This window comes from Piliocolobus tephrosceles, chromosome 11, assembly GCF_002776525.5.
Source record: "Piliocolobus tephrosceles isolate RC106 chromosome 11, ASM277652v3, whole genome shotgun sequence".
Classification (NCBI taxonomy): Eukaryota; Metazoa; Chordata; class Mammalia; order Primates; family Cercopithecidae; genus Piliocolobus; species Piliocolobus tephrosceles.
The window spans coordinates 28,473,577-28,496,927 of NC_045444.1; positions in this window are offsets into that span (position 1 = coordinate 28,473,577).

Here is a 23,351-nt window from a genome sequence, read left to right on the forward strand (position 1 = left end):
ATTCTAAGTACAAAGCACACTATCATTAACACAATATAATTTGGCTCAAATACATTAGCGTAGATGATTCCTTTGACCCATACAGGCATTTTTTTACATTACTAGTTATTTATCTTGTAACTAGTCATACTAAACATATTTGAATATAAAATTCATTCAAATTAAGCTACAGAATATCTTCATAGTCTTACCTATAGGTAACATTTACATGTAATAAATATTAAATACATATTTTTAATAAATGGACAATAGTGTTAAGAACAGAAAAGCAATCATTCACAAAAAGGCATAAGGCATAGCTAGTCTCTAATGCAATATTTACTTGTTTGACCTGCAGTTGTCTTAAAATGAATTTGTAATGTGTGATAGGTGGAATAATAGCCCCTCAAAGGTGTCCATGTCCTAATCCCAATCCCTGGAACCTGTGAATGTGTTACCCTATATGAAAAAATGAACTTTACAGATGTGATTATGTCAAGGATCTTGAGGTATGGAGATTACATTGAATTGTAAGAGAACAGAGGCAAAAAGAACAAAGTCAGTAAAAGGAGATGTGATAATGGAATCAAGGGTTGGAATGATGCACTTTGAAGACACAAGAAGGGGCCAGAAATCAAAGAATGTAGTCAACTTGTAAGTACAGGAAAAGGAAATGGGATTCTCCCCTGAAGCTTCCAGATAAAACATAGCCTTGCCAACACCTTAGTTTTAGACTTCTGACTTCCGGAATTTTAAGAGAATAAATTCATGTCATTCTACATCACAAAATTTGACATAATTTCTTGTAGCAGTATTAGAAAACTAGTAAATTATGGTTGTTAAATAGGACTTTCCAGAGTTGCACCTCTGGCCAAGATTTGCCATCACACCAGAAATAATCAAACCAAATAAAGCAAAACAAAAACGAGCAAACAAAAACACATGAAAAACAGTTTTCAAAGTACTAGACATCAAATAACAAAAGGCAGTCATTTCTTCTGGGCAAAATAAATGAATAAACATATGAATTGAGCCCTATAATTTTCCTAGTTTGCTGTCTTCAGAGAAATTTCAGGCCATGGCACAGTAAGGAGGAAACTTGGTATAACATGGAGAACCCACTGAGTTGAGGAGACAGAGCTAAGAATCTGAAAAGAACATGTCAGCAAGATTTCACAGAACAGAGTATCTGAAAAGTGAGAATAGCTTCCCAGACATAGAGCTGTGGGAGAGCTGCAATGAGAAAACTGTCTGAAGCTGGGGAAAGGCCAACCATTAATTAGAATGAATAGGGCTTGGAACACACACAGCTGGGAACTGTGTCCAACTCTTCCAGACACACTGGATAAACTCATAATACATGCGATCGAGAACTCAGAAAGTTTATCTCGGTAGTTGGGAATATCTACCTATGAACTGAGCATTGCTCCAGGCACAACTAATAATTTTTAAGAGCAACACCTAAAAGGACCAAACTTCTTTCCGGGTAACTTCTCTGAGTCCCCAAAGCTCACTGAGCTATCACTACATATCTATTAGAATGGCTAACATAAAAAGTAGTGAAAACACCAAATGCTGGTGAAGATACAGATAAAGTGCTGGTGGAAATGTAAAACGTTCATGGCCATTCTGGAAAACAGTTTAACAGTTTCTGAAAAAATTAAATATGTAGCTGCCATACAACCTAGCAACTGCATTTCTGAATATTTATCTCAGCAATGTGAAGACTAATGTTCCCACAAAACTTTTACATTAATGTTTGTAGCAGTTTTGTTCATAATAGGCACAAACTAGAAACAACCTGTATACCTCTTGCTCAGTGAATAAACAAATTGTGGCACATTTGCACCATGGAATGCTACTTAACAATAAAAAGAATAAGATATTGATACACACAAGAACTTGAATGAATCTCCAGAGAATTATGCGGAGTGAAAACATACAATCCCAAAAAGTTACATACTGTATGATTCCATTTAAAGAACATTGGAGGCCGAGTGTGGTGACTCACGCCTGTAATCCCATCACTTCGGGAGGCCTGCGGGGGGCGGATCACGAGGTCAGGAGATCGAGACCATCCTGGCCAACATGGTGAAACCCTCCCGTCTCTACTAAAAATACAAAAGTCAGCCGGTCTGGTGGCCGGCACCTGTAGTCCCAGCTACTGGAGAGGCTGAGGCAGGACAATGGCGTGAACCCGGGAGGCGGAGGTTGGAGCTTGCAGTGAGCCGAGATCGCGCCACTGCACTTCAGCCTGGGTGACAGAGTGAGACTCCGTCTCAAAGAAAAAAAAAAAAAAAAAAAAAAAAAAAAAAAAGAACATTATTGCATTATTGAAATAACAAAATGATATCAGAAATAGAGATCAGATTAGTGGTTTCCAGTGGTTAAGAAGAGGGTGGAGTGAAGTGGATGTGGGTGCAAAAAAACAACATGAAGAATCTTTGTGGTGATGAAGAATCTTCCTGCCAGCCCCAGCTGCCTGCCCCAGCACAGGCTTCCCCCAGGCAACCCGGCCTCCACTGCCAGGACACACTTGTTTGAGGCCGGGTTTCCCCCCGTGGCTGCCACGCTGATTCTCCATTCTGCACATCGCGTGCCATCAAAATGCACGACGGTACTACTCCTTGTGTTAAAAAGAGCCAGTTATTTTGTCTGGCAGTGATGACTGCCTGCTGCCCAGAAGAGTAGGAGCCGTTGTCTCTGCTTGCAGGGTGTTTATAGTATAGTGGAGCTGGCACAAAGGAACCAGGGGTGTATCTTGAGTTCTATATCTTGGCTCTATCAGTGTCAATATGCTGGTTGATGTATTTTCCTGTACTTTTGCAATATGTTAACATTGGAAGACTCTCAATAAGAATGCACAGAATCTCTCAATATTACTTCTTACAACTTCATGTGAATCTACAATTATCTTAAAATAAAACGTTTTAAAATGATAACTGGCCAATTAAATCAAAATAGAAATAGATTTTGAAGTTTATGACATATATTTATAGCATGTATATGTATATACATGTACATATATGTACATATATTTATAACATATATATAAATACAATAGATGCCAACAGGGCAAATGGAAGTATACAATTTTAAGTTTCTTATTCTATAGGTGAAATTGATAACATCAGTTGAAGACAGACTGTGATAAGTTATAGATATGAACTATCATAACTTATGTGATAAGTTATAGATAATACTAAAGTAACTATAAAATAACAAAACAAAAAATTATAGCTAATAAATTACCAAAGGGGATAAAGCAGAATCTTAAAAATAATTATTTTCCAAAAAGTAAGAAATGGAAAAATAGGGGATAAAAAACACAAGGGACAAAGTGAAAACATCAAGATAATAGACTTGAACATAACCATGTCAATTTTACATTAATTGTAAATAGTCTAAATGCTCTTTCAAGACACTGTTAAGCCAATTAATTTTTTTCACTTAGAAAATCTATTTTAATTTAATTTTAGTTTTCAAGTTACAGGGTACATGTGCAGGATGTGCAGGTTTGTTATATAGGAAAATATGTGCCATAGTGGTTTGCCACACTTGTCAACCCATCACCTAGGTATTAAGCCCCACATGAATTGCTGTTTTTCCTGATGTTCTCCCTCTTCACACCTCCTCCTAACATGCCCCAGTGTGTGTTGTTCCCTTTCCTGTGTCCATGTATTCTCATCGTTCAACTTCCAACTATAAGTGAGAACATGCAATATTTGGTTTCCTGTTCCTGTGTTGGTCTGCTGAGGATGATGGCTTCCAGCTTCACTCATGTCCCTGGAAAGAACATGATCTTGTTCCTTTTTATGGCTGCATAGAGTTCCATGATGTATATATGCCACGTTTTCTTTATCCAGTCTATAATTGATGGGCATTTGGGTTGATTCCTTGTCTTTGCCATTGTGAACAGGGGGATGAACACACACATGCATGTATCTTTATAACAGAATAATTTATATTCCTTTTGGTATATACCCAGTAATGGGATTGCTGGGTCAATGGTATTTCTGCCTCCAGATCTTTGAGAAAATGCCACACTGTCTTCAACAATGGTTGAACTAATTTACATTCCCACCAACAGTTTAAAAGTATTCTTATTTCTCCACAACTTTGCCAGCATCTGTTGTTTCTTGACTTTTTAATAATCACCATTCTGACTAAAGTGAGAGCATATCTCATTGTGATTTTGATTTGCATTTCTCTAATGATAAGTGCTATTGAGCTTTTGTTCATGTTTGTCGACTGCATGAATGTCTACTTTTGAGAAGTTTCTGTTCATGTCCTTTGTCCACTTTTAATGTTTTTTTTTTTTTTTCCTTGTAAATTTGTTTATGTTCCTTGTAGATTCTGGATTTTAGACCTTTGTCAGATGGATACATTGCAAAAATTTTCTTCCTTTCTATAGGCTGCCTGGTCACTCTGATGATAATTCATTTTGCTGTGCAGATGCCCTTTAGTTTAATTAGATCCCATTTGTCAATTTTTGCTTTTGTTGCAATTGATTTTGACATTTTTGTCATGAAATCTTTGCTTGTACCTGTGTCTTGAATGGTATTGCCTATATTTTCTTCTATGGTTTTTATAGTTTTGGGTTTTATATTTAAGTTTTTAATCCATCTAGAGTTAATTTTTGCACAAGATGTAAGGAAGGGGTCTAGTTTTAATTTTCTGCATATGGCTATCCAGTTCACCCAGCAACATTTATTCAACAGGGAATCCTTTCAACATTGCTTGTTTTAGTATGGTTTGTCAAAGATCAGATGGCTGTAGATGTGTGGTGTTATTTCTGAGTTCTCTATTGTTTTCCATTGGTCAGTGTGTCTGTTTCTGTACCAGTATCATGCTGTTTTGGTTACTGTAGTCTTGCAGTATACTTTGAAGTCGGGTAGTGCGATGCCAAAGCTTTGTTCTTTTTACTTAGGATTGTCTTGGCTATATGGGTTCTTTTATTTTGTTCCATATGAATTTTAAGTAGCTTCTTTTTTAAATCTGAGAAGAATGTCAATGGTAGTCTAGTGGGAGTAGCATTGAATCTGTAAATTACTTTAGGCAGTATGGCCATTTTCACGATTTGATTCTTCCTATCCATGAGCATGGAATGTTTTTCTATTTGTTCGTGTCCTCTCTGATTTCCTTGAGCAGTTGTTTACAGTTCTCCTTGAAGAGGTCCTTCACTTCCCTTGTTAGCTGTATTCCTAGATATTTTATTCTCTTTGCAGCAATTGTGAATGAGAGTTCATTCATTATTTGGTTCTCTGCTTGACTGTTGTTGATATATAGGAATGCTAGTGATTTTTGCACATTGATTTTGTATCCTGAGACTTTGCTAAAGGTGCTCATCAGCCTGAGAAGTGTTTGGGCTGAGACAAAGGAGTTTTCCAGATATGGGATCGTGTCATCTGCAAACAAAGGCAATATGATTTGCTCTCTTCCAATTTTATAACCCTTTATTTTTTTCTCTTGCCTGATTGCCCTGGCCAGAACTTCCAATACTGTGTTGCATAGGAGTAGTGAGAGAGAGCATCCTTGAGTTGTGATGGTTTTCAAGGGGAATGCTTCCATTCAGTGTGATATTGGCTGTGGGTTTGTCATATATGGCTCTTATTATTTTGAGGTATGTTCCTTCAAAACCTAGTTTATTGAGAGTTTTTAACATGAAGGGATGATGAATTTTATCAAAAGTCTTTTCTGCATCTATTGAGATAATCCTGTGGTTTTCATCTTTAGTTCTGCTTATGTGATGAATCACATTTATTGATTTGTGTATATTAAACCAATATAGCATCCTCAGGAGGAAGCCAACTTGCTCATGGTAGGTAAACTTTTGGATGTGCTGCTGGATTAGGTTCACCAGTGTTTTATTAAGGATTTTTGCATCGATGTTCATCAGAGATATGGGACTGAAGTTTTGGGGTATTTTTTGTTGTTGTTGTATCTCTTCTAGGTTTTGGTATCAGGATAATGCTGGCTTCATAAAATGAGTTAGGGAGGAGTCCCTCCTTTTCAACTGTTTGGAAGTTTCAGAAGAAATAGTACCAGTTCCTCTTTGTACCTCTGGTAGAATTCAGCTGCAAATTCGTCTGGTCCTGGGCTTTTTTTTGGGGGGGGGGGCTTATAGACTATTTATTACTGCCTCAATTTCAAAACTCATTATTGATCTATTCAGAGATGGAAATTCTTCCTGGTTCAGTCTTGGGACAGTGCATGTGTCCAGGAATTTATCTATTTCTTCTAGATTTTCTAGTTTATTTGCATAGAGATGTTTAATGCATTCTCTGATGATTTTTTGTATTTCTGTGGGGTCAGTGGTGATATACTCTTTATCATTTGATTGATTGCATCCAGCATTTTTTTAAATGAGGCACAGAGTGGAAAAAAAATTTGGAAAGCATATTTTATTTTCTTTTAGTGTTTATTTTGTTTTATTTTTTAGAGGGAGATCTCTGTTGCCCAGGCTAGAGTGCAGTGGTACAATCATAGCTCACTGCAGCCTTGATTTCCCGGGTTCAAGCAGTCTTCCTGTGTCAGTCTACCAAGTAGCCAGGACTACAGGTATGTGCCAGCATGCCCGGCTAATTTTATTTTATATCTTGTAGAGCTGGAGTCTCACTGTGTTTCCCAGGCCAGTCTTGAACTCCTAACCTTACGAGATCTGTCTCAGCCTCTCAAAGAATTGGGATTATAGATGTAAGCCTTCTCACCCAGCCTGTAAAGCACATTTTATATAAAGCATATATTTTGAACTGTTAAAACTCAATAAGAAATTTAAAATTTAAGGAAAGGTGCAAAGATTTGAACACTTCACCAAACAAGATGGCATATATGCACATGAAAGATGCAAAACATCAGTAGTCATTAGGAAAATGCATGTTCATATCATAATGAGATAACACTAAAAGAGTATTAGAGTGCCTAAAATTTAAAAAGACTGAACATGACAAACGTTTGAGAGGACTGGAAGTTTCATCCCCTGCTGGTGGGAATGGAAAATGGTACAACCATTTTGAGAAACAATGGCACTTTTTTTTTGTTTAAGTGAACATACACTTACCATATGACTCAGACATTCTACACCTACGTGTTTACCCAGGAAAAGTGAAAACATATGTTTGTACGAAGACTTGCATGTGAATGTTCATGATAACTATCTTGTAATAGTCAAAAACTGGAAAGAATCCAAATGCCTACCAAGGGTGAATGGATAAACACATTGTGTTACATCCATACAATGAAACAGCACTCAGCAATAACAGGGGTGATCCATTGGTACACACAATATGGGTAATCTCAAAACATTATGCTTTATGAAATAAGCCAGACACAAATGCAGGCTTACTGTACAATTCCATTTACATAGTGCAAAATGATGGATCTACAGTGACATAAAAGCAGACAGTGGAAAGAAAAAGGTACAGAGGGGCAGGAGGAAAACATTAGATGTGTGCATGAGAAAACTTTTAAGGATGATGGATTTGTTTATTGCTTGGTCATGATTATAACAGTTTCACATGTGTATATGTAGGTCAATTTTTTTTCAAATTATAAACTATAAGCATGTGTGGTTCATTACATGTTAGCTATAAGGCTATTTATAAATGGATGTTTTCTGTCTTACTTTAAACTGATAAATGAAGACAGTATTTACTCTGAATAAAGATCCTTATGTAGAAATTTGAAATCAGTGTTAAAAAAAATAGAAAAATCGTAAACCCCTCACCCATGTGAAAGGGTCAGGAGAAGATTGAGAGAAGGTTGTGAAGAAACGATATCTAGAGTAAATTGTGATTTTGCTGTCATTTCCACCTTTGACATTGGTACTTCTCCCTTTATTTGAAGTCAGTGGTGAGTAACTACCAGGAATTCCCTAAAGACTGTAATGTGTGTTCCCTATCACTTGATTAGAGGGCACTTGTGTCTTTTCTTCCCTGTATCATTTAAAGTGAGAGCTACTTGCTTTGACCTAAACTGAATGATAGGTGACTTCATTAGCATTGGTGGTGTATCTAATCAAAGTCTTCTGGGCATGGACGTGTGAAAATCTTCTGTGAGCCAGTTGTGGGCCATGCGCATGAGGGAAAGCTGTTGTGAAATTGACTTAGTTCCCATAAATAAGGTCTGCCTAGAAGGTAATGAACTAGAGCAGAGGAAAGTGGAGAAGGACAGATGTTTAAAGTACTCACATTAGTCTTCATGTAGATGCACTCACCCAAGTCATGAAAAATAGAATCATATCCAGGGTTCTCAGAACAAGACACAAAAGCACTCAGAAGAGAAAGGCAGCTGTAAATATCTGCAAGGCTCAGAAAGTGAGATGCCAGTTTATAAGAGTATCAAATAGATAAGAATTTCCCCGCTTTTCTTTTCTCATCTCCACTCTGCCCCCCAACATATTCCTCCCACTGGGGTCATACCCAGAGTGTCAGAAACTACATTTTAGGCATGTCGGGGAGAAAATGTGAAAGGGCTGGGGAGTAAAACTACCACTCCCTCGTTTCTATTGCAAGTCTTTCAGCTGAAACTGATCACAGCCAGGGATGGTGAGGAAAGATCTTCACCTAAATTAAGCTTGAAGGAGGCATATTTGAAGATTTAAATTTGCCTAGAAACAACAAAAAAATGAAGTTTTAAAAATCCCATTTACAATACTGTCAGAAAACAAAAATAAAGAACGCATTTAATGAGACGTACATAATGTCTGCACAGACAACTCGAAAAATCTTCGGAGAGAAATTGAAGAAGAGCAAGATAAGGAAAAGGATTTACCTTATTCATAGATTGGAAGCCTTGATATCTTTAAGCTCTCAGTGCCTTTCAAGTTAATCTACAGATTCAATACTATCCCAATCAAAATCCTAGCACGATTTTTTGGGGTTAAAAATTGGCAAATTGGAAGGTGCTAGAGAAACTGCATATTCGCATGGGGGGAAAATGGATATTTCCCTCCATCTCATACAGTACAAAAAAAAAATGCATAGGCAAATTCATAAAGACAGAAAGCAGAACAGTGGTTATCAGGAGTTGGGGTGATGGTGGAATGGGTAATTATTGTTTAATAGCATTTCAGTAAGATTTGATGAAAAGTTCTAAAGAGGAATAGTGATAGTTTCACAACAGTATGAATATACGTAATACCAATAACCTGTACACTTAAAAATGGATAAATAATAAATTTTATACTATGTATATTTTATCATAATTAAAATGAAAAAATAATTTAGGCTTTGAAAAGCAGAGTGGCCCTAAAAGCAACCTCTCCTAACTAATGTGTGGTTTCTCAAGTAGTGTAGAGAAACTGTTTAACCTCTCTTGAAGGTTTGGGAAAGATATTGAGTAAAAATGTGCTTTGGACTTGAAAGTATACATTGCACTGATGGAATAAAAATATATGGCAAGTGTATGTTGAGAATATGTGCTTAGATCTGCGAAAAAAATAACATGACTAGCAAAAACGTGTTGAAAATATGTACTTAGAATTAGTAGAAAATGAAATAACATAGCTTCCACCAGAAGAAAACCCCTGGATTGCCCTAGAGACGTCACATTTGGCTTATTGTACAATTTCATCAGTGTCATTTAGGAACAACTCCTTCAGTGATCAAAAAAGGTTTTCTGATGGATATGTTTATTATCTTGATCTGTGATGATGGCTTAAAGGAGCTCTACGTGTCAAAATCCATCACATTATGGACTTTAAATATGTACAGATTTGTTTTTTTGTTGTTGTTGTTTTGTTTCTTGGGTTTTTTCTAAGACAGGGTCTTGCTTTGTCACCCAGGCCACAGTGCAGTGGCACAATGACAACTCATTGTAGCCTTGATCACCTGGGCTCAAGTGATCCTCCTGCCTCAGCCTCCTAAACAGCTGGGACTACAAGTGCATGCCACCATGCCCAACTGACTTTTTGATTTTTTATAGAGATGAAGTCTCATTATGTTGCCCAGGCTGGCCTTGAACTCCTGAGCTCAAGTGATCCTCTCACCTTGGCCTCCAAAAGTGTTGGGATTATAGGTGTGAGTCACTGAGCCTGGCCAATAGGTACAGTTTAATGTACACCAATTATTCTTCAATAATGCTATGAAAAACTAATTTTGGTGGATGATAGACAAAGACATAAAAGCCATTAATATAAAACTTCTAGAATAAAAGAATAATATCCCTATGACTTTATGTAGACAAAGATTTCTTAGGCAAAGCACAAACAGCACTAATAATAAAATCAGAAAAAGATTAGATCTAAACAACAAAATAATACATGCTTATTAAATGAATCATTAAGAAAATGAAAAAGTAAACCACAGACCTGGAGATAATATTGGCAATGCATATTTCTGATAAAGCAGTTGTATGTAGAATATATATTAAAAATCTCTAAAACCCAATAATTTTTTAAAAAGCAAGCACAATAAAAACTTGCAAAAGATTTGACACTTCCCCAAAGAACATACAACTGGCTAATAAAACCACAAAAAATGTTCAATATTATTAGTCATCATGGAAGTGCAAGTAAAAACCACAATAAGAAATCACTTCACTAGAATGACTAAACTGTAAAAGAATGGAAATACCAAGAATTCATAAACATGTAGAGATGCTGGAATTCCCACATATTGCTGGTGAAACAGAAGCTGTCCCCTTGCTTGGAAAACTCTTTGGTAAATTGCTATAAAACAATACCTACTGCATGATCTAGCAAATTTACTCCCAGGTGTTTTCCTGAGAAATTAAAATTTATATTCTCAAAAAGACTTTTATAAGAATGTTTATTATAGCTTTATTTAGAATTCTAAAGGCTGGAAACAAAGTAAAATGTGAAAGAATAAACAAATAGTAGATATTTATATAACAACATACTATTCGGCAATATAAATCAAAATGTGATCAAGGCACACAACAGCATGGATGACTCTCACAGGAATCATGTTGAGCAAAAGACACTATATATTCAAAATTCCATTTACATCCAGTTACAGAACAGAGAAAAACTGATGATAGAGATTAGATCAGCGTTCACCTGGCATGGGAAGAGATTGAGTGAAGAGGCGCATGAGGAAACATTCAGAGGTCACAGGAATATTCTCAGTTGTAATGCTAGCTACGTAGGAGCATATATTTGTCAAAACTCATTGAACCAATCACTTAACATCTGTGCATGTTATGCCAATTATGTCTTGTGATGGTTAATTTTGTGTGTCAACTTTGAGGTGTTTTTGGATAAGATTAACGTTTAAATTTGTGAACTCTGAATAGGGGATATTGCCTCCTATAATGTCATTGGGCATAATCTAATCATTTGAAGACCTAAATACAGCAAAAAGATAGGTCTCACTGATCGAGAAGGAATTCTTTAGCCAACTGCCTTCAGACTTCGTCTGCACCATTGGCTGTCCTGGGTCACAAGACTTCTAGCCCACACTATAGATTTTGAATGTGCCAATCTCCATAATCTTGTAAGCCAATTATTTATAATAAATCAGATAGATAGATAGATTAGATAGATAGATAGATAGATAGATAGATAGATAGATAATTGATAGGAAGAAAGAAGATAGATAGATAGATAGATAGATAGATAGATAGATAGATAGATAATTGATAGGAAGAAAGAAGATAGATAGACAGATAGATAGATAGATAGATGATGTGAAATATGCATATATTTTCATCTTCTTGGTTGAGTTTCTCTGGACAACCCTAACTAATATATAATTCATATCCAGGAAATAGTATAGAACAAATTCCTTAGAAACAATAGGTTCATTCTTTAAGAAAATTCTTTTAAAGTCAATAGATTTTATTCCAAGCTAATATTCAGAGTGTACACTTCAGAGATTACCAAAAATATTGTTGACTTTTCCTTATGAATCTTGAATATTTCTACTACTAAAAAAATCAAATAAGGATTTCATTGTTCTGATCCCATCAATTGAACCACCCCAACCTCCTCCTTCCTAAAGTTTCTAAGTCATTTTCCTCCATTAAATCTATTTCTAAGCAGTTATTTCAGTTTGTCCTTACTCCTAGATCATCATTTTCATGGCTGTGCTCCTACAGCAGAGTCTGTTTTTAGGCCATGGCCCATCTGGTATCTCACAGTTGGAAGCTCTTGGAGTCTAAGAAGGACCCTCTGTCTTGAAAGCAGATGCCAACATCTGCCTCCCCAAAACTCTTCCTGAAATCTCTGTTCACCTGTTCGGCTTTTAGCTACTGTTTCTGCTGAGTTTCTTGGAATCTCACTCTGTAGGCATCAGCCAATTCTTGAGAGAAATTTGCATGCAGATTTTTAAACTCACTTTTCTGACGTTTCCTCTCTCCAGGACTTTTTTCTGTCAAGTTCTATCCATGTTCCCAGTGCAAACACACCTCTGTAAATTGGCCGTTTTTGGCTTGGGCTATATTCATATGAGCTGAAAGTTGGCAAATGCTTTGAGAGGAGAGAGCCAAAATACCTGCATGTCACTATTTTTGCTTCCCTTCTCTTTAAAAAAGAGCCCTACATCTTGCCTTGCTTAGTTTTCTCTAATGCCTTTTAATAGTTGCTTTGAATAGTTTCTCTATATTTAATCATTGCTTTCGGGGACATGTTGGCTAGAACTAGGGGTAACCACAACAACCTTTAAAAATATAAATTACATAAAGTCACCTCTAGCCTTAAAACCTTTTAATGGCTTCCCTATACACTTTGAACAAATTCAGATACGTAGTCTTGACATAGAAAGGGCTTGTAATCTAACCCTTGCCTGTCTTACCTAGTTCAGCTACAGCCACTGTCCCATTGTTTTCACATGTCCCTCCTTGCGAGTCTTTAAACAAGCTCCTTCCTGCCTTTATATTTGCATATATATCTTTAAAGTAAAATTGCTGTCCTCTCACCTCTATCGGAAACACTGTTCTCTAATTCTTTTATTGGCTACTTTCTTCTCCTTCCCATGACTGATGTAAGTGCAACTATTCAGAGAGATTCTCCTTGACCACATTATGTAATTTCGTAGTCCCTTTGTTTTTCACTATTTCTGCACACTGTTTTTTACCTTTTGCCTTCAGTGTGTATCACAATATAATGAATCACGGGTGAAGTCATACACAAAGAACTGGGGCAAATGAACCAAAAATAAGGATTTAGCTATGCAGGGGAGAGTATAATAACATCTGCAAAGTCAGTTTACAGAGTCTAGTGCAAATGTGAAAGTTCATGAGAAGAAAATGAGAAAAATAAAAAAAGGTGTAGACGTGAGACCCAGTCCACAGTGTTCTGTGTAATAAAGAGATTTGCTTTCACTCCATAATTTTTTATCCAAATGAGCATTAATTAGAACTTAAGACCATTCTCTGAAAAACTATAATCAAGGTGTTCTTGAGTACCTGAAAGAGACATTCTGTCCGTTTTGCTGATTAATTTTCAAAGGATATACTCACAAAATAAGAAATTACTGATTTAAAGAATATGGGCATATTTAAGGCTTAATATTCTAATTGTCAAGGTATTCTAAGACTGAATGTGCTGATTTACAAATAACTGGTATCATGCAAGAGTGCCAGTGTTTTGCCATATCCTTTCCAATACAGGATATTGCTGCTTTTTAACATTTTTGTCAATTTAATGGAAAATGACACTTTATTTACAAAAGAAATTGAATATACTTCCTTATATTTATTAACTGTATTTCAACAGTTATCAACTTTTTGTATACCTGAACCACATATATATATATATACACACACACACATACATTGTTTTTACTAAATTCAAATAACTTTTCATATATTATTGCAAGTTTTGATTGATGGTTTCAAATGAACAGTTAAAAAACATGAAATGATTCTACTTTTATCAATACTTAGACCAAATTTGCTTTGCATATCTCGAGCTCCTTTTACGCAAGTGAAGAAAATTAACATTTTAACAGTGTCCTTTCTTCTCAACTCTTTTGGGCAATTAATTGGGCTTTTTGTTCTCAAATATGAACTGTCTCCAAAGTATTTCACCTATTTATTTTGCAGTAAGAATAGTAGATATTTATTACATATATAGTATATATCTTTAAAGTGTTTTACTTTTAATTACATTCTAACTTTTGCACTATTGAAAGTTTTTTATTTTACGTGGATAAATCTGTGTCTTTTTCCTTTATGGCTTCTCTTGTGGTATCATACTTTTAAAGTACTTCCTTATCCTAAGGTGCACTCAATATTTTTTTAGTCACTTTAAAATTTCATGTCTTACAATATTAAATAGATCTAGAATTTATTTTTATTTATATGGTAAAATAGGTAATCTAACTTACAATTTCCTAATCATCAGCCAATTATCACTCTATATTATAAAATAATCTTTTATCCCCATAGCTTTAAGATGTTAATTTTTTTTTTTTTTTTTTTTGAGACAGAGTCTCGCTCTGTGGCCCAGGCTGGAGTGCAGTGGCCAGATCTCAGCTCACTGCAAGCTCCGCCTCCCGGATTTATGCCATTCTCCTGCCTCAGCCTCCCGAGTAGCTGGGACTACAGGCGCCTGCCACCTCGCCCGGCTAAGGATGTTAATTTTTTTTAAAAAATAATTAATATAAATACAAAATATGTATATACTGTATAAGAATTCCATACATCCAGACACACCTGGATCTGCTTCCAGGCATATTTCTCTGCTCCCTTCATATATCCACCAACATTTATAATAGTACTTCTTAATAGCTAATTGTAAAATAGAGTTAAATTAACAATGATATTAGTCATTAAATTTTTCCTTAATCTAGATTTAGTAACCAAACAAAATAATTAAAAATGGCATATAACATCTCAACTGTACATATGTATCTTAATATATCTTAAGGCAAAGCACTTTTCATGGTCCTTCTTTTCAAAAGCTATTGAATATTTTACTTTATTCTTAAAAATGTGCAATATTAAATGATTATCTTAAACCACGTTTTAGAAAGTCACATTTGATGTAAAATTGAGAGTCATCTAGAATTTGAAATAAATATAAGGAAAGAAATGTATCCTGTAGAATTGGGATAAAAGCAGATTTCAAGGATTTGTTCAGCACTGTTGTGATTCATCCTGTGCTGTGCTGAGAACACAGAAACCTTTCAGTAAATATTTCTTGATTGATTCAAAAACATATTTGAAGGCTTTTAAAATGTGAGCTATTTTTCCAAGCTGCACAAATAAAATTACACAAATAAAAAATACTCCTTTACAATTTTTATGACACGTGTGTTCAATCAGTTTGAATCAACAATTAATATAATGTACATTGGTTACTCGTAGAAATCTCAGTTGTTTTAGAGTATATAGAAAGAAGTAGAAGATGTAATAAGTCTGTCTTCTCAAAGAGTTTGTAATCAAATCAAAGAAATATATAATGCACATTCAACCATTAAGAGAAAATTAAAAATTCCGAGAAGAGAGAAGTTTGTAATGTCCGGAATTTCACAGTTTCCTCTCTTCGCCAAAGGAACAATACTCTTTTCCCTCAGGTACACAGAATAATAGGCAGGGAAACCATACAGCAGAGATTCTCTCGCCTAATGCCCAGGAATCCTAATGACAGAACTCCAGTGAGCTATTCCCATAGATGTAAGTAGACTTCGTGGTTTCAATGACAATTATTTTAGGTGGAATCCTTTATGAAGAGATATTCAGTTGTAAAAACTAAAACATGATATTTCAGACTTTTTTACACTCTTGTGCATTTTTGTTTTCTAAAAAAAGCAAACAAACACCCCCCACTTTTTTTTTAATTCCGTTTTGAGGCAAGAGGCTTGGGTTGTTGACATGGATATCAACATAAGTATTCAGTTGGGTATTCTATAGTTTTTAATACTGTCCAACTATTTAGGATAACTATTTTCTATGTATCTATTTTCTTTAATGACATAATAACACTATAAGCACAGTTTATTTTATTATTTTGTCAATTTAATGGAAAATGACACTTCCTTTTAATTGCAAGATAAATTTAACATATTTTTCTACATTTATTAATTGTATTGCAACATTTATGAACATTTTGTATACCTCAACCACTTTTCTATGTATACACACATTGTTTTTACTAAATTCAAATAACTTCTCATGTATCATTGCAGGTTTTGATTGATAGTTTCAAATGAACAATTAACCGGTTTTAGTATTGCCCAGCTATTTAGGTTAACTATTTTCTACATATCTTTTTTCTTTAACAACCTAGTAGCATTATAAGCACAGCTATACAAAAGAAACAAGAAAAGAAAAGAATATTAAATATATTCAGGGTTACTGTGCATTATGTCTATAGACATGAGGCTTAGGCATCTTCAAGGGAATATACAGTTAAATTGTTTTGACTTTTGGTACACTTGGCCAAAACATATGCAAGAATAAAGCACAGCAGTTAACAAGCTAATAACAAAAGTTATATTCAGGCTCAAATGTAACTAATTGAATTATACTTGCTAGTTTTATTGTTAATATATGTATGTCATATGCTTTTTAATAATCTGTAATATTTTATATTTGCTTGGAGGATTCAGTTCAAAACAAAAACTTTACAATAGACATGTCAACTTGAGCATCACATTTCATATTTTATCCTGTAATATTTATGAATTCTCTGCTCCATTAAGGCTTCACCTTTATAACCTTAGAAGGCCCTATGAGATTATCCATTTTAGTGCCTGTTGGCTGATATTTATATCTTTCAGCAACAAATGCTTTTTATTTCAAAATTACTTCTTAAGGGGTTAAACTAGTTCACCATATGCGGAGAGTAAACACCTATTTTTCCTCTGATAAAATACCAAGAAAAAAATAAATAAATAGGTGAATTTATGGATGTGTACCAAAACATCACTAAAGCTTAGTTGATTCTGCTTACAAAGCTACCTTAATAATCGGTAGAGATCACTGCCAAATTGACTTGATGATAGCAGTTGATGTAATAGTAAAGATAATCAGAATCCTTCCCTCAAGTATATTGCATCCTAGCTCAGTTAACCAACCTAGAAAGGCATGGTTGCAGACACCAAGCTCTCTCTGTCATTCTCTTTTTCCTTCATTTTCTCTACAAATATTTTATAGAACACAGATTGCGTAGCCCACTTTTGACATTAGAGTTTCAGTAAGAAAATGAAACACTCTTTTTCTCCCCTAGTCCTAGGTCAAGATCAGTGGAGTGGGCCTGAGACACATGTGTCCTCAGTAACTTCTTAGTTTTGATATGTGGCAATGACTGAAAATGAAGTAACCAGGGTTTCTAACCCCCAAGTATCACCTCTTGTACTCAGGGTGAATGGATCAACAGAGTTCATGCTCCCCAGGGAAGCCCTATGAGCTAAAAGGTAACAATTTATGATGGAACAAATTATTTCATACCTTATAGCCTTGGTTTTAGTAGTTATTCTTCTGAGCAATTCACAAAGTTGCATTCAGCATGTATCCAGCAACTAAGACAAAGACCTTTGAACTTCTTAACTCTTTTTGAAATGAAGTTCTAATCCAAGTGATAATACCCAGTCTTAGTGATCAACAGGAGCTTTTTCCATAGCTTCCTATTCCAGTCTACCCTTGCCTGTAATCTCTTCCAAAGAACTCTCAACAAATAGAACTTCTGGAACAAGGATGGTGTTCTTCACCATCTTCTGTAAATCAACTTAGACATGTTTCTGTTGATATCAAAATTATGACACTGAGCTACTTGTCAGAGTGGCAGCCTCTTATTCAATGTTCTCTCCCCCTACATTCATACCAGTAGCAAGTGGTATTGATAGTGCTCTTCACAGAGTTAGGAGAATTACATGAATTGATACATGAATAGCACTTAGAACAGAATAAGACCTCACTGGACATTAATAGGTGACTCCTTGGCTTCTTGCTGCGGCTGTTGTCACTACATGCATGTCTGCCTCACCTTCTGGCTTCCTCTCCAACTGCTGTCCCCCAAACCATCATTTGGACCATTGCAGCTACAAACCTGAAGACAACTGGGAGTGGAGTGACGGGGATCCGGAAGATACAACTTTCACTTTACCATTTTGACACTGGAGTGAAAAAGGTCCTCCTCTAAATCCCTCTCTACAGTATTGTGGCTGGATTGCAACTTTCACAAAAGTTTAACTGAGAGTTCATGAGTAACCAGGTGGTGTACAATCAGCAGTTATTTCTAATGGCTAACACTTGTGGTTCTTTTCAAAGTCCACCGGTCCAGGCATATATTCATGGAAAAACCTAGCACTCAAGTTGACAACTTGCTTACAACTGCCAGAGGTCAGCTTAGTTTTTACCATCAAAGAAGCAGTGGAGCATTCTCTTCTAGGTTCAATTATTATGAAGTCTGGGGAGGAAAATTCTCCCATTACCCAAACCCAAGGCCTGTATCCTGAATTCTCATTTCTTGTCCCAGATTCTGTCTTTCCTCTAAGTCATTCGCAACAAGAACTCATTTCTGCAATATAACAATACAGTTTAATGTAGTTTAACCCAATCTAAATATCTTAAAGAAAATAAATATTTCTACCATCTGTCTCCTCCTGTCTTCTCACCCGGGCCGAAAACAGCAACAATGTCAGCAGAGATAGAGCTCTGACTCAGACAAATGCACACAATTTTATATTGCAAAGCTGAATATTTAGCTTCTCCAGCTAAATCATCTGCATTTAGGTTAATGGGCACTTCAGTTCTTCCCACAGAGCAATGGTTGGATGCATTAGGGGATATTATGAACATTTACAGATACATTCGCTTATTATTCCAAAAATTGTTTTAATTGCCTATTATATGCTTGACGCTGATAAATAAAAACAAATATGCAATTTTTCAAGAATAATGAAAATACTAGGCTGTATTTTGAAGCTAAAATCTAGTGATAGAAACATAAGTTAAAAACAGAGTATTATGAATGTTATGAGTAAGTTTTGTGAAAGACATAGAACCAGGATAAGTGCTGAAAATAGTAGTAAAAAATCATTTCATTAAATGTAACTAAAAGTGGTAGTAATAAAGATAATTAAATATGTGAAAAATAGCAAATTTGGCATGCATATTGGGATAAATCTTTTGAAAATAGTATTGATTTCCAGGAACAGATAGCAAAGCATACATCACATAAATAATGCTGTCCTTATGCAATAATCAATAACCAACAAGAGTAGCCTGCCACCCTTCCTCACCTGCTACCTGCCCTATTTTCTTTTTTTTTTTTTTTTTTTGAGACAGAGTCTGGCTCTGTCGCCCAGGCTGGAGTGCGGTGGCGGGATCTCAGCTCACTGCAAGCTCCGCCTCCCGGGTTCACGCCATTCTCCTGCCTCCACCTCCCAAGTAGCTGGGACTACAGGCGCCCGCCTCGTCGCCCGGCTAGTTTTTCGTATTCTTTAGTAGAGACGGGGTTTCACCGTATTAGCCAGGGTGGTCTCGATCTCCTGACCTTGTGATCCGCCCGTCTCGGCCTCCCAAAGTGCTGGGATTACAGGCTTGAGCCACCGCGCCCGGCCAGAGCTTCAGCCACCTTCTAGCATTCCTATATATATTTCTTATTTACTGCTTTTGCTATTTATTTATTCCTACTAAGTTTCACAAGTGGAGGGTTTTCTTGTCTGATGAATACCAAAAACCATGAATGGTGCCTTATGTGTAGCAGTGGCTCAATAAATATCTTAAATAAAGGCATATGTAAGTAAATGAATGAGCAAATGAACAGAATTTAAAGATCTGATCATTTCAAGACAAAAAATATCCATAATATAGGATGAATTCTAAAATTAACTTGAATTTGTGATTTTGAAGCAATAAGATAAGTGACCACCAGGCATAGTGGTCTTACACCTGTAATCCTAGCTTAGGAGGGTTGCATAAGGCCAGGAGTGCAAGACCAGCCTGGGCAACATAGTGAGAATGCACCTTTAAAAAAATAATAAAAATAAAAATTAGCCAGGCATGGTGGTGCATGCCTACAGTCCCAAGTATTCGGGAGGCTGAGGCAGGAGAATTCCTTGAGCCCAGGAGTTTGAGGCTGCAGTGAGCTATGATCCTGCCCAGTCTGGGCAACAGAGTGAGACTCTGTTAAATAAATAATGGAATCTCATTAAGAAACATTAATAAAATAAACATTAATAAAAGTGACTTTATTAATCTTGCTATCCTTCCTTTTACCTACAGAAGCCTGGTGTAATTTCTATAGTTGATAATTTTAATCACTTATATCTTTTATTAATATGTAAGAAAAGAGTGTGAAAGAATATGGGAATAAGTTATATTCCCATATTCCAATTTATATGAGCAAATACAGGGATTTTTAAAATATGCTAATATAATAGTCAATGTGTTCAACATCAACTCAGCAATATTTATTGAGCACCTACTATGTATCAGGCATAGAACGCTGATAAAAATTTTCTTACCTCATGGAAACAAATGTAAACCAATATACAAATTAAATCATTTCAGATAATTCTAAATGTAAATGAAAAAATTTAGTGGGGAAGGAATTGGGATTTCACTTTTAGTTAAAGCATTCAAGGACGATCTCCCCTGTAGGTAACATTTGAACTGATACAGAATGAGAAGATTGCACTTGCTACAAGGAGATTGAAGAGAAAATTCCAGGCAGAGAGAATAGTGAGTATAAAACACTGCTGGTGACCAAAATGGGCTGTTTGTATTTGGAGATCACAGAGAAACAAAAGAATTCAATGTGAGTTGAACTCAGAAAGTTATCAGGAGCTAAATCATGTAAGGCTTAGATGACTATGAATAGAATTTGGCCTTCATTTCCTGTTCCCTTGTAATTTTCCAGAGAGTGTCATGCTGCAAATAATACAATTTGATTCCTACTTTAAAAAAAAATCCCAGCTATATATAGAAAAAGGCCTGTACCTGGGGAAAGAAATCTTATCACATGTAGTTTCTATTAAATTTCTCAATGAGAAAGTATAACAAAAAGGTAGTATTGAATTACTATTACAATTCTACACATATGTGTTGCCTTTCATGCATTAAAAGTCACAATTTTTGTAATTTTATTCATGTGCATCACAAATATAAAACTTATTTTTATCACTTCTGTCTTCAGACACATTTTAAGATTATATTTATTTATTTTAGAACTAACCTAAATTCCCCTGGATATGGGAGGGAAAATTAATGACAATTATTCCAGTCCAAGAGTATTACTTTCTATAAAACTAACCCTAAATTTTGGTTTACTTCAGCCCTAAGAGAAATAGCATATTAACCCTGGCTGATTATAATGGGTAAATATGATCAATATTTTACTCCTTATTTCTCCTGAAAAATTAAACCTGACAGGCTAAAGTAAATTTAAAGTCTAAACCACAAAGCTGTACCAAATTTAGTTTGGGCAGCAAGTAGACATTTTTAAACCTGTACGACAGATATGACTAAAACAATTGGTCTTGTTGACATTGCTACCTTTGTATGGATAGAAATATTAACAATATAATTTATCATTGCACATTTTGGCAAGAAAATTTTTACCATTCATAAAGTCAGGCTGAGCTTACGCTCTGTGGCAATGTCACAGCCTACTTCTGATGGAAAATATTTTTATCCACAATTGACTAAGTCATTTGTCTTAGTGAGACCTCACAGGCAATAGATGGCATTAGCAAGTACATATAGGAAAACTGTCATCATTAATTATAATGAGGACTGCAATTGGGGTCCCTGAGTTCCCAGTGGCAGACTCACAAAGTGGGTAATACAATTTGTGGATCAAACACAATTAAGTGTAATATATAGTTAACGTCTTTCTATTTGCCTCTTTAATTGCAAGATCAACTCTGAGTCTACATGATGGTAACTAGTACTCAACTATTTCTTTGGCTGTGTAATCTGTATTTACTAGTGGAATTGTATTTGAGCTTCCTGAAAAGTTTCATGACAGTCAGCAGTGTGTTATGAGTAACTTTAGCCAGTATCTATGCGAGACAGGACTAGCTGGAATTTCCTAGGCCAACTAAGAATCCCTAAGCCTAGCTGGGAAGGTGACCATATCCACCTTTAAACATGGGGCTGGCAACTTAGCCCACACCCGACCAATCAGAGGGCTCACTAAAATGTTAACTAGGCAACACAGGAGGTAAAGAAATTGCCAGTCATCTATTGCCTGAGAGCACAGGGAGAGGGACAAGGATCCGGCTATAAACCCAGGCATTTGAGCCGACTATGGCAATCCCCTTTGGGTCCCCTCCCCTTATGTGGGAGCTCTGTCTTCACTCTATTAATTCTTGCAACTGCACTCTTCTGGTCCGTGTTTTGTTATGGCTCAAGCTGAGCTTTCGCTCGCCATCCACCTCTGCTGTTTGCCCCCTTAGCAGACCCGCCACTGACTTCCATCCCTCCGGATCCAGCAGGGTGTCCCCTGTTCTCCTGATCCAGGGAGGTGGCCACTGCTAGTCCCCATGGGGCTAAAGGCTTGCCATTGTTCCTGCAGGGCTAAGTCCCTGGGTTCGTCCTAATCGAGCTGAACTCTAGTCACTGGGTTCCACGGTTCTCTTCCGTGACCCACAGCTTCTAATAGAGCTATAACACTCACGCATGGCCCAAGATTGCATTCCTTGGAATTCTTGAGGCCAAGAACCCCAGGTCACAGAACAGGAGGCTTGCCACCATCTTGGAGGTGTCCCGCTACCATTTTGGAAGCTGCTGCCACCAAAATGGGAGCTCTAGGAGCAAGGTCCCCCATAGCATCTACGAAGTCAGGAGATCGAGACCATCCTGGCTAACACGGTGAAACCCCGTCTCTACTAAAAAAAAAAAATACAAAAAACTAGCCAGGCGATGTGGCGGGAGCCTGTAGTCCCAGCTACTTGGGAGGCTGAGGCAGGAGAATGGCATGAACGCGGGAGGCGGAGCTTGCAGTAAGCTGAGATCCGGCTACTGCACTCCAGCCTGGGCAACAGAGTGAGACTCCATCTCAAATAATAATAATAATAATAATAATAATAATAATAATAATAATAACAACAACAGTAATAATAAATGAATAGAAAAAATTCCTGTAAAAGTCATTTAAAATAAAACTATTTATGAGTGCCAACATTTTGACAAATAGGATGCAACTTTAGAATATTTTTAATTGGATAAACAAGAGTATATAAAAAACTTGCTGCATCTTTTGACCCTGGTGTAATAGATATAAATTCAGTCAACCCTAATGGCTATAAATAAATCAATATTAATTTGATTACTTATGCATTTAACTGTTGCCCTAGTATTTTCTTCTGTGGAATTTACAGTTTAAAATGCATTTCTACTTACACTCTTCTATATCAATTAGGATTACAGTTTGTTTCTTACTAGCTCTGATTCTATTCTACAGCATTTCGTGATGCTATTCTTTCCTTTTATGCTCATTCACGTTTTTAATATTT